The sequence below is a fragment of the Octodon degus genome, unplaced genomic scaffold (assembly GCF_000260255.1).
Source record: "Octodon degus isolate 3935 unplaced genomic scaffold, OctDeg1.0 scaffold00228, whole genome shotgun sequence".
NCBI classification, from domain to species: Eukaryota; Metazoa; Chordata; class Mammalia; order Rodentia; family Octodontidae; genus Octodon; species Octodon degus.
Genome location: NW_004524804.1, coordinates 1625597 through 1637257, shown reverse-complemented (window position 1 = coordinate 1637257; position 11661 = coordinate 1625597).

The following is an 11661-nucleotide window of genomic DNA, read 5'->3' as shown; positions in this document are numbered from 1 at the left end:
AAAGCCCTCCACACGGCGAGGGTGCAGCAGTGCGGCGCAGCTGCTCGGAGGATCTGGGCCAGCTGAACATGCTTCCTCCCTCCTGGGCCAGCAAGAGGAAGCTCCCGCTGTGACAACAGAGTAGAGGCCCCTGCTCCTGTCCCGCACAGCATCATATGGTCATCGTTCCTCTTCTCATTGCTGATACAAAATATCAAAGTCGAAGGTCAGGTTGATATCGGCTCACAGTGTGCAGCGTTGTCAGCACACAGTCGCTGACTCGGAGGCAAGGTGGTGGGGCAGAGGGGCGCTGCAGAGCAGAAACTGGCCGCGCAGTGCAGGCAGGAGGCAGGAAGAAGAGAGCCTGCCGCTCCCTTTTATCCCTTCCAGGCTACCCCCTCTGGGGAGGAGCCTCGCATGCCTAGGAAAGCCCTTCCTGCTATCCATAGCCAGAACTGGGCTAAGCCAATCAGTGGACTGATTTAATAGTCTTGTGCTCTTAATCCCTGCGTCATACCATTAATTCTGCTTCACACACCCTAGATTCAGCCTACTTCAAAATCCCTGCCTATGGCTGCGTGTGGCTCAGGGGGACATCCAAGCACAGGCCGTCACAAGTGTCACTGGCCAAACCAAGCTACAGTGCAGAACTCTAATTCAAGGAGCAGGGAAATATAACCCATGGCTTGTAGGGAAAACTGCAAGTAAATATAGTATAGAAAATAACTATCAGCAAGAGAACAAATAACACACTCCCCAGTGGTATTTGCATCTCATAAATGAGTACTTTTGTAGTAGAGAGTGCTCTAACTCTAGTTTTACAAGCTTTTTGGAAATCACCAACCCAAGATGGACCCAAGAGTAAGATGGAACCTCAAACATCACAAAATGTCAGAAGACTAATGTATGTTGAGACTTGCATCCAGATCATGTTTGTGAGAAAAAGCTTTCACAGAGTTGTGTACAGTATCGTTTTTACCAGTACTATGTACAGGCTATTAGTGAGTGCCACAAGTCTATCTGAAGTGCCCAAGTGTCCACTCATCCATTTAAAATGCACAGCACATACACCATAACACTGCCCAAGTATGCACAAGCGTAATTCAGCACTTAGAATTATATACCCCAAGCTACCTTTTCTATTTTTTTCAACTTCAAGTGTCACTCCTCTTCAATTATAATCTATTTTCCTAGTAAAAAAACAGTGGTCAAAAAAGGGCAAGCAATGGGGGATGCCTAGCAAGCAAAGCACGCTGACATTATTCAAGGGACACACATCCTTAGTAAACATACAGAAAGCAGTTGCAAGCTATATTGGACAAGAAACCTTACAAACTTCCCAAGCAGTTTTCTAAAGTGTAAGTCTCTGCTTAGTTTTTCTTCCTTCATAGCAAGTAGGCAGGCTCCCCCTTGCTGTCATCCCCAGAGAAACTGTTCTTAGTCTGTGTTCCCATCACCTAGGCAAATGGCGGACTTTTTTTTACCAAGTACGTCGTATGCCCATTGCTTTCTATGATATCAAAATATACTTTAGACATAATTTGGGTTTAGACATAATGCTGTCCTCCATTTCTTGGGTGCAGTTTCTCCGTGTGGCCCAGACAGGCCTCCAGCTCAGGAGCGCCTCTCGCCTCAGCCTCCAGCTCAGGAGCGGCTCCTGCCTCAGCTTCTAACAGTGCTGAGTTTCCAGGACACACTGTTGGGCTCTACATAAACAATGAGAAGACTTCTGTCACAGAAGAACTTGCAGAATAAGAATCCGTACCTCAGGGGGCTTAAATTGTTTTAAACAGACAGATAGAACTCTCCCAGAGCCAGTGATTGATTCTTTAGTCACTCGGCCAGCCTGCAGGCACCCTTTGACTGCGCCGCAGCATCTCCCCACAGTGCCGCTGATCTGTGACTGTCACTGCTAATAGCATTCAGCAGAACAAAGTAGATCTACTTCCCTCATTGACAGCATTCCACAGATAGAAAAATCCTGTCAAATGCATTTTGCTAAAATTAAAGAGAGAATGAGAGACTGCAGAGCAGGTGGCGTCTGCTCAAGAGGAGGATTCTATTTTTACGCTTCTAGTATGCATTTCTCCTTCCTAACGTGACACTGCAGCTGCAGTAGAAGGTGAAGGCGGTCGTGCAGGGAAAAGTAATTCCATCAAACTAAAGAGATAATGACTTCAACTTCTACAGACTGTTCTCTAGTTTGCAACATAGTCCATGTGATCATTTCTAAAGCCCGGTTCCTTTTTAATCTAATATTCACAACAATCTGGACCATCCCTTAGCATGTTTAAACACCTGAATTAGTCATAATAGAGTGTGCTTTTCTTTGGGTAAGAAACAGTCCCATGTTTTAGCAGCTTACTGTAACCAGTTTCTTGCCCAAAGCCCACAAAAGCCGTCCTCAAGCCTACTGCGATCTTCTGACCCTGCCAATTCAGCAGGACTCTGCCTAGACACCCAGCACAAAGGGAGAGAGTCAGTAACTGAACAGGGAGTTCTACTGCTTCGGGCCCATGCGCAGATGTCTCTTATGTCCTCAGCTCATTCCTCAGAAGCCGTCATACACTCCGCCTAACCAGCTAGAGGAAGTGGCATTCCGCACTCGGGCTCTATGTGCAGGGTCTGAGGGACACAAATCTTTGTTCTGTCCCTGTGCCCAAAGGAGCACTCTTGGCCTAGATTCCAGCACAGTGTTGTAAAAATGATCAGGGTGCTTGGTTTAGTCAGAAGCTTGACTCTACTTCGGTTCTCTCACAAGCCAAAGCAAGTTGTCTCCCTAAGTGAAGGGATCTTGGCTTTTCTATAATTTCCTAATTTTCTCCTTCTTGGAGAGAAGTCTCTCACTTCATGTTGGATAGTAATCACGCGCCTTTGGACACTGGTGAGCAGCATCAGCAGTACGTGCAGCGTGGTTACACTGCCTCGAGTCGGCAGCACGGCGCTGATGGTGAGATTGCTGGACTCACTGCCTTCCCACACGACGCGCAGGAGCCAGAAGAGCGTAGATGAAGGGGTGCAGCACTAGAGCGAGCCACTGTCCAACATCTATCCTTTCTTAAAGAACAGGCTAACAGATGCTGACTGATGTCACCATGACCTGAGCACGAGGCAGCCCCCACCTCCTGCCTCCTTCTGGTTCTCGTGCCTGAGCAGGTCGGTGCTAGCAACACCCGAAGGTCTGTGGGAAGAGTGTGGAGCTCAACACCTGTGGAGCTTTGTCCTGCAGCTCTGTTTATCACTTCAATAGCCAGACCGTTCATGTGATAGTAGCAGTGATTTGGTTAAAAATTAAAATTTAACTGAATGCATTTATCAGAGAATGAATGTAACACTGCAGGACGGGAATTATAATAGCAAGCTTCTTCCAAATAAGGAAATTACAACCTAGCTCACATTCCACTAGGCTAAGATCCTCCCTTAGACATGGTTCAACAGAATGCAGACACATTCCCCCCTCGGAAATATCCTGGGATTATGCCACCACACTACAAACACCAAGAGCTGAGATATTGAAGTCGGACAGCCAGTACCCAGCAGGGAAAAGGAAGGGACAAAAATTCCTATAATTAGCAGAAACAGGTTTAGTTGTAAGATAGCTTTGACTACTCAGGGAACGAAAGGGGGTGAGTGTTGCTACAGTGCACGCTGCGTAGTTCCGCAGACAGACGGCGCCATGCAGGCGGCTGTCACGCAGCCTGGAGTCCGTCTTCACCCCCGGTTCTTGTCCTTGCTTACGTTCCTAAGGTCGAGCTGAAGAACGCAGAGCAGGACCCGCTATCGTCAGACAGCCCAACTAGGATGCAATGAATAAACAGTGAGGGAAAATGAGACGTCCAGTGATTTTCACAAAATTTTGTTCTGATAAGGTTATTTTCTTATGAATTTATGGTGCATTTCTTTCATCTAGGGGTTTTCAACTTTTAACATGAAGCTGCGTTCTTTTTTCGTTTGAATTTCTCCTCAGATTACTAATTTTTTGAGCAGCTATTGGCTCTTTAAATCGCTTCCCTCTTTTCCTTCTTTCTCTTTCCCAGTCTAATGTGCTTTCCTATTCAATATCTTAATTTTATTTATTTATTTTTATGTATTTGGTACAGGGTCTCACTATGCAGCTCAGACTCATAGCGATCCTCCGATTTTCAGCCCCCCCAGTGCTGGGATTACACCACACCCAGTCTCCATGGTCGGCTCAACACACCCGGGGGCTGGGCAGGCACAGCATATGGTGACCAGGATCCAACCCTGGTCCCTGGGCTTGCCTAAGCTGGTGTTTAGTCCATATTGAATGACTTAAAAGCAACCTGTATGAAGGCTCTCAAATTGGCATTGCCTTCCCAGTTTTGTACATTTCTGGCCTCAGTCATCTAGTGGCTTACCACCAAACCATTTCAATAACTACAAGAAGCATGTCAAATGCAGTGTGAGTTCAGGGCAGCTTTGATTTGCACTCCATCTTTGGGTTGTGCTCCCTGGCACTCTGCTCCTCAGCAGACAGCAACGGGACCCTTCAGCGGGCAGCACAAAGTGGAAGGTGGCTCCACACTGATTACTGTCTCTTCCTGACGGGCAGCTCCAGCCCACCTGTGAACATTCACAACAGACCCAGCACTGGTGCCTTCTTGGGACCACTAAAGCTGCCGCCCAGTCACCGTCAGATTGCACCCATGAAACTCGCACAGGTTAGTGCCTGCGTTGCCTCTGGCTGGCGTGCCCAGCCCCACGCTGGGTTCACAATAAGTGTACTTCTCCTGCCTGTGGCAAAGAGTTTCTCCTGTTAGTTCTCTCTTTCCTTGGAGTTCATCCTTGGTCCTGCGTTCTTGGAAGCTCACATTCACATCATGGCCGCTAGCCCTCTACACCCAGGACCAAGGTATGTTGGTTTTCAGTGTTGTGGTCTATGGTCCTGCGCAGACTAAAATAGTTGTATTGATGGTGGTAATGTTATGCTCTGGCCATCTGCCTCACTGTGATTTATATTGACAAAAGAAAATTCCTCACTGTGTTTTCCACAGAGCAAAACATGCCCCATCCTCACGGCCACACAACATTGCGGAGGTTCCTGAGAAGGACTTCATGTAGGTTCGAAGTTGGGACCTCCCAGGTTGCTACATACTGGGAGTAAGCTGAGAAGACAATGAATGTGGTGTGTGTCCAGTCAGGAAAGTAGAAAGCACTTAGGCTCCTTCAGCCAGAAGAGACACTAAATTCAGGGTTCTGTTATGGAGATGTTAAAAATGTGGGGGAAGGAGACATGGGAACCTGACATGAGCTGGGGCCCGCAAGGCCATGCTGAGGCTCAGTGACTGACAGAACGGCACGCTGGACTCAGAGAAGCCTTGCCCTCGCCGCTGCAGGTCACCAGGCTCTCCTCAATTAAAGGGGCTCGTATGGAAAACCAGAAATATGGGGTGCAGGCTGGATGTGGAAAAACAGGAACTCTCACACAGTGTTGGTGGAAACGCAAATCAGCCCAGCCACTGTGCGAAGCAGAACAGAGGTCCTCCCCGGCTACAAGTAGGTCCAGCTGTGCTCCTAGAGTCCAGGTGAAATAAACAGCTGTCCCCCAAGAGGACAGAAAGTAGAGCGCATGTGTCCGAGAGACCTCTGCCTTCCGGCGTTCAGTGCAGCTCTGCTCTCCGCCGAGGTGTTCACCAGCGGACGGACACAAGATGAAGAAAATAGGTACATACCTACAGCGAAACGCTGTTCCGTCCTGAAGGAGGTGGACACACTGTCATTTGTGCAGAATGGGAAGACCAGGATCACCAGCGACACAAGCCAGAGATGGAAGCACAAACGGTCAGCGTTTCCTCTACAGTATGAAAGTTAAAAAAAAAAAAAAAAAAATCACTCTGAATGTGGAGCCGTGATCACTAAGAGCTGGGAAGAGGAGGAGAAGGTGGATAGCGGGGGTGGGCCGGTACTTCTGGGGGCGCACGCTGATCGGCCGCGCGAACCTCCACTGATGTGTGCAGTGCATGTGGGCTGATGACGGGCACCGTGAGGCTGAAGTCAGCAGCGGGAACCCGAGAGACTTCGGGGAGCAGCCACGCCCACGGCCCCAGCTGTCCTCCTCAACGAGCAAGCGGGTGACGCCTGGGCACCTCAGCGGAAGCCGTGTCCTCCGCAAACAGCGTCCTGTCTAAAATGCAGCCTCAAAGCCGAAGCCACGCGAAAGCGGGCGGGGCAGAGTCTCCCACGAGCAGAAGCAGTCTGATCAAGCGCTCTCATTCCCTAATGCCCAACACATGCGGAAACGCTCCTCGCAGGCAGAATAGTGCAAGGCCCACAGGCCTCCTCAGAGGCGCCCCGGCCTTTCTCAGACGGGCGTGGGCTGCTATGAATGTGCAGGCTTCCTTCCGCCCAGGCCTGCCCAGCCTTGTGCTCTGGCCACAGGCCGGATGCATTGTGAATGGAGGACGCTAACAGCCACCATGAGCGGGCACAGCCCAGAGAAAGAACATGCAGAGACTGCCGGAGGGCTGGTGCTCAGGCCGACTGGGAGGAGGGGTGGAAGTATCAGACGGGAGGCGGAGGCTTCTTGGGAGGTGTAGCTGTCGGGATTTAGCCCCAATAGCTGAAGTTCCAAAAGACGGCACTCAGGGCCAGGGACATAGCTCAGTGGAATAAGTGCTTGCCTGGCGAGTGCAAGGTCCTGAGATCGATCCCTCATACCACCCAAAAGAAAGATGGCACACAGCAGCTCCTGCGCCCCCTCGCTACAGCACCCCCTCTGAGATCAGATGCTTCTTTCCATCCTCCTGCCTGCCAGGCCTTCCTCTGATCTTTCTTTTGAGTGTCTACCTAGGCAGAAGAGTCAGAGAGTGACCACGAGCCTGCCTTGTGGAGTCTCAGGAATCTGAGAAGAGAGCCAATAGGTACAATGTAACCAAGCTAACATAGAAAACCCCTAGGTAACAATAGGACCGGATTCCACAGTTCTTTGGCTTGCAGACCAGTGGTCTTTTCACACATCTTGATAGCAGTGGGGAAAGTGATGAGGCAGAAGGTGTGATGTGCACCACGGATCTCCAGGGGTTTTTTTGGTGGGGAGCATTAAAATTAGAACCCACTAATAAAATTAAGATAAAATACTAGAAATATTTTATACTTATCAACTTTCTCATTGATCTTAGTAGATTAATAAGTATCTCCGTTTCAGCATCTTTATCTGCAAAGTGAATCACAAGAACTATAAGTTCATTTGCAACTTATGGTCTGAAATATCTAGCTAGGATGTGGAAAAATGATAGCTGCCCAAGCTCAACTTGTGACATGAACAATGCGCCTTGTTTTTCACTCTTTGGATTTGGTTGACCATTTTTTGTCTTGTCTTCATAAAAGCAGCTTAAAGAAAATTCATTTTGTCTTTGCTCCACAGATAGAGAACAAGGGGCAGACAGATCAGGACAGGACCACCTGCTCAGCGCCTGATAGATGACTTCTTTTCTTTAAGATTAACGTCTTTAGGTGAAGAGACCATCTGCTGCCCTGACTCACTGCAGTCTGGCTACAGGGGACGATGCGCAACTGCCAGCGCCACGTGTGAAATGCAATATATTCCCAAATTCCTTCCTATAAAATCACCCTAACGCATGTCTGCATTCAGGCCAGTTCTTTGCTCATGGAGAAATACCCAAGTCTTGAGCTTAGATAACTTATAATAACTTCCAGAGGCTTTCTAAAGAGTTCATTCTGTTAACATATTTCTCACAATATGTGGTAAGAACTTATATGTATAATTTTGGAATGTGTAGATGATTTAATGTCATCGATTATCCTTATTTTCCCTTAAATTGAGTATTAACAGTGGAATCACCTGCCGATTTACCCAGCCAGAGACACATTTGTTCAATTTCTACCACTTTTATCCATGACATAATTATAATTATTTAGGTAAGTTCCAAAAACTTTGTTTTCATACTTGGGTCTACATATAATGAAAGAATTTCAAATTCAGACTTCATAAAAATGAAATTTTCTGACAAAGATTGCATTCGTATAGCTATAATACAGCTCTGTAGAGATTATTTCTTGATTATAATATAATATAATATAATATAATATAATATAATATAATATAATATATTCCCCAGATTATATTAAGTAATATAAATCCCTAGATCCTTCTTACAAAGGAATGAATAACAACTCATTGCTCTCAGAGCAATGAGAAAGTTAAGCACTGAATTTCAAACTTTTTTGTGTGGGCCTCATCTTCATGTGAGTACTGGACATTGGAGTGGCTGGTTAAGTTGAACTTTTGCTGATACAAAGAATGACTTCATGACAAGCCTGAAAAGCGAGTGGATTGCACCTTGCCCAGGAATCCAGGGCTTCCAACTGCTAAACTTAAGTGTGAAATACTTCGGCAATGACATTGGGTGAAACACCTTCTTGGAGCTCTTCACAAAGGTGCTTTAGACATCTGAGCCACTGAGGAAGAAGAGAATGAAATGGGAAAGTACCATTTACTTCTTTGGAGAAAATGTACTATCACTCATATTTTATTCTTAAATGGTACAAAATTGTATTTTTCCAGAGACTTTGTTTAGATTCTTGTCAATATAATATTTTCAGGCCAGACAGAAGGCTCAGTAGATTAAAGCATCTGCTGAGGGTGCCTGCTTAGGGTTCCATCCTCTGCATGCTGTGCTGGCCCCACCCCAGGAGTGCGCTGAGATGGTGATGGAGGCTGGGCGTGTGGCACACACCTGTAATACCAGAGCTCGGGAGGCTGAAAACAGGAGAATCACGAGTCTGATCTGTGTAGTGAGACCCTGTAGAGTCCAATATATATATATATATATATATATATATATATATATATATTATATAATATAATATAATTTTTAACATTTACTTCCAAGGTTAAAAAATAATTTGCATGAATTTTACTAAATGATGTTCATGACTCATCTTTTTCTAATGTAAGTGTTATGCTCTGTGGCTATTTGTTCCTCCAAAGCCTCACGCAGTCATTGGCATGGGCTTCTAGAGTTTGTGATTAATTCATGCTCCAGCGCACAGATTGTGGGGGTGAGTGCTGCACCTGCCCTGGTGCAGATAGTCTGAATACAATATAAGGAAGGGAGAGAGGCTTGCTGGCTGCCACAGACACTGGTCCTCACTTTTGCTCTTGCTCTCTGCTGTTTTCTGCCCCCAGGAGCTGCTGTCCTCTGCCATGTGCCACTCTGCCTTGGAGCCAGCTGAGTACAGAATGAAACCATCACTAACTGTGAACTAAATAAATCTTTCTGTTCTTGATTTTGGGCATCAGGTATTTTGTCCCAGAAATAAGAGAATAGTAACCAAGACAGTATTTGGCACCAAGAAGAGGGGTCATTGCTGTGACTATACCTGACCATGTTGTTCAAGAGCCTTTGGGAATGGTTTATGGGAAGAGATAGGAAGAGTTTGGAGATGTCACCTGAAAGAAGCACTGGAACAACTTTGGCTGCTCTGTATGGGAGATTCCAGTCAGAACTCAGAAGACCAGAAGGCTAATAGAAATCCTGCCTATAAGGACCAAGCTAGAGAGGTTTCTCCTGGGAAGGACTGTACTGATTGTTAGACTCCAGACAATGTGTTCTATGGCTTGGCAGAAAGATTGTCTGCATTTTGCTCATGTCCAGAGACTAGGATTAAGCATGGAAGACTGATGATTCTTGCAAAAGGAACTTGAAGGCAGTTGAATGTTGAAGCAGTTGCATGGTAATTGTTGGGGGCTTTCAGTCAGATTTATGTGGAGAATCAAGAGCAAAGAACCCAGCAGGATGATTTAAAGTGTTGTGAGTTTGGCCAGAGAGGAAACTCCATTAAAGCTGTGGGCTGCAAAGATAGAACTGAGAAGATCTCGACTGTTGAGAAGGAACAGGAGAATAAATAAGATGGCCTGAGAACAACCAAGAAGTAGCAGGCCTCCACCCTTTGCAGCTTCAAAACTGCTAAAGTGAAAGACTCTACTTTGAAGAGAAAGTCACAGAGCACCATGTTCCAGAATGGCAGCAGCTGCCACACCGGGTTCCAGAATGGCAATGGCGTGGAGAATTTGTTCCTCAGAATCAGGATCAGAGTGCTGCATGGTCCAGGCACTTGACCCTGCAGCCAAGAAAGAAGAAAATCTGGCTACTGCTCCAGCTGGCAGCGGACCTTGGCATCACCTACATGGCATTGGTTTTAGGTGCATGCTGAGAGCAAGTGCTCTGAGGTTAAGAAGGCTTCCTCCTAGATTTCAGAAGGCCTGGGAGGTGAGGTGGTGTGTCCCTGAGAGGGCAGTGTGTGAAGCAAAGAGTGAAAAGCATAATGTGCTGTGGAAACCCCAGAAGTTTGGAAAAGCCAGCAACGTGGACCATTAAGGAAAGCTGCATGCAGGGAGCAGGGCATGCCTAAGAGAGCAGCGATGCGAGCTACCGTTATGTGTGCCACAGGCGCAGAGCCACGTGGAGCTCACTATTTGTGGCAGATTGCTTCAGATGTTCCACATGAAACTACAGGACTCAATTTTTACCCTTCTGGATTTTGGACTTGCTTTCCTCCCAAGGCTTTGTATCCTGCTGTTCGTACCTTTTGGAATGGCAACATTTTTCTTATGCCACTGAACATTGGAAGTGTTTAACTTTCTCTTTGTACAGGGGCTCACAGGTCAGAATTTGCCTTAGACCTTGGCAGAGACTTGGTGATTGGACTTTTCAGCAATGCTGATAATGTTAAAACTTTGGCAACTCGTGGAGGTAGACTAGAATGCCTTTTACATAAAGGGATGTTTATGAGTCTTTGGGGACAGGGGTGGAATGATATGGTTTGTTGTTGTCCCCCGAAAGCCTCATGTACCACTGGGCTGGCTTCTAGAGTTTATGATTAATTCCTGATCCAATGCTGGGGTGTGGGTGTGAGTGCTGCCCCGGCCCTGGGGTGGGTGATCTGCGTACACTTAAGGCTGGCTGCTACAGCTGCTGCTCCTGCCTTGGCCCTTCACTGTGTTCCTCTGCCATGTGCGGCTGCCCTCTGCCAAGTGCCCTGGAGCCAGCCAAGTGAGGACTGAAAGCTCCACTAACTGTGCACTAAACAAACCTTTCCTTCCTTGATCCTGGGTGTTGGACATTTTGTCCCAACAATGAGAGAAAAGCAACCGAGACTGTAAGTGACCATTTAGGAGAGTTTGTTCATAAATCACAACTGCAATTACTGTCGGCTTCTCAGATTTTGAACTTTATACTGAAATATGCTAAAATGCTGTCAGAGTCAGTATTCGGTGCTTTGTGAGCTCCAACACTTGATAGTCTTGTGTCTCCTACCCGACGGGTGGAGAAAATGTGATCAACAGACATGAGCCCTGGGCAGAGTGTGGCTCCTCTCTGTGTAGTTTAGTCGTCCTTGATGAGGCAGAAAATAGTTTAGGAAGAGATAGTTGCAGAAAAGACAACTGACTTCCTAGAACTAGAGCTAGGCTATTTTAGTGTCCACTAGAAATCTCTCTTGACTGTCTGGACTGTCTTCCCCCTCTAATGACATCTTCTTAGCAGGTTGGTACTGAACCTCCTACGTGCTTGAGAAAAGTGTATGTTACATCCCAAAGCTGGGCAGAGAACCTGTGACCTGCAGGGTTCCTGGGCTGCCACGCAGCAGTGTGATGGTCACTTTCCTTCCTGGATGTCAAAGCATCCTGTGTATGAAAAA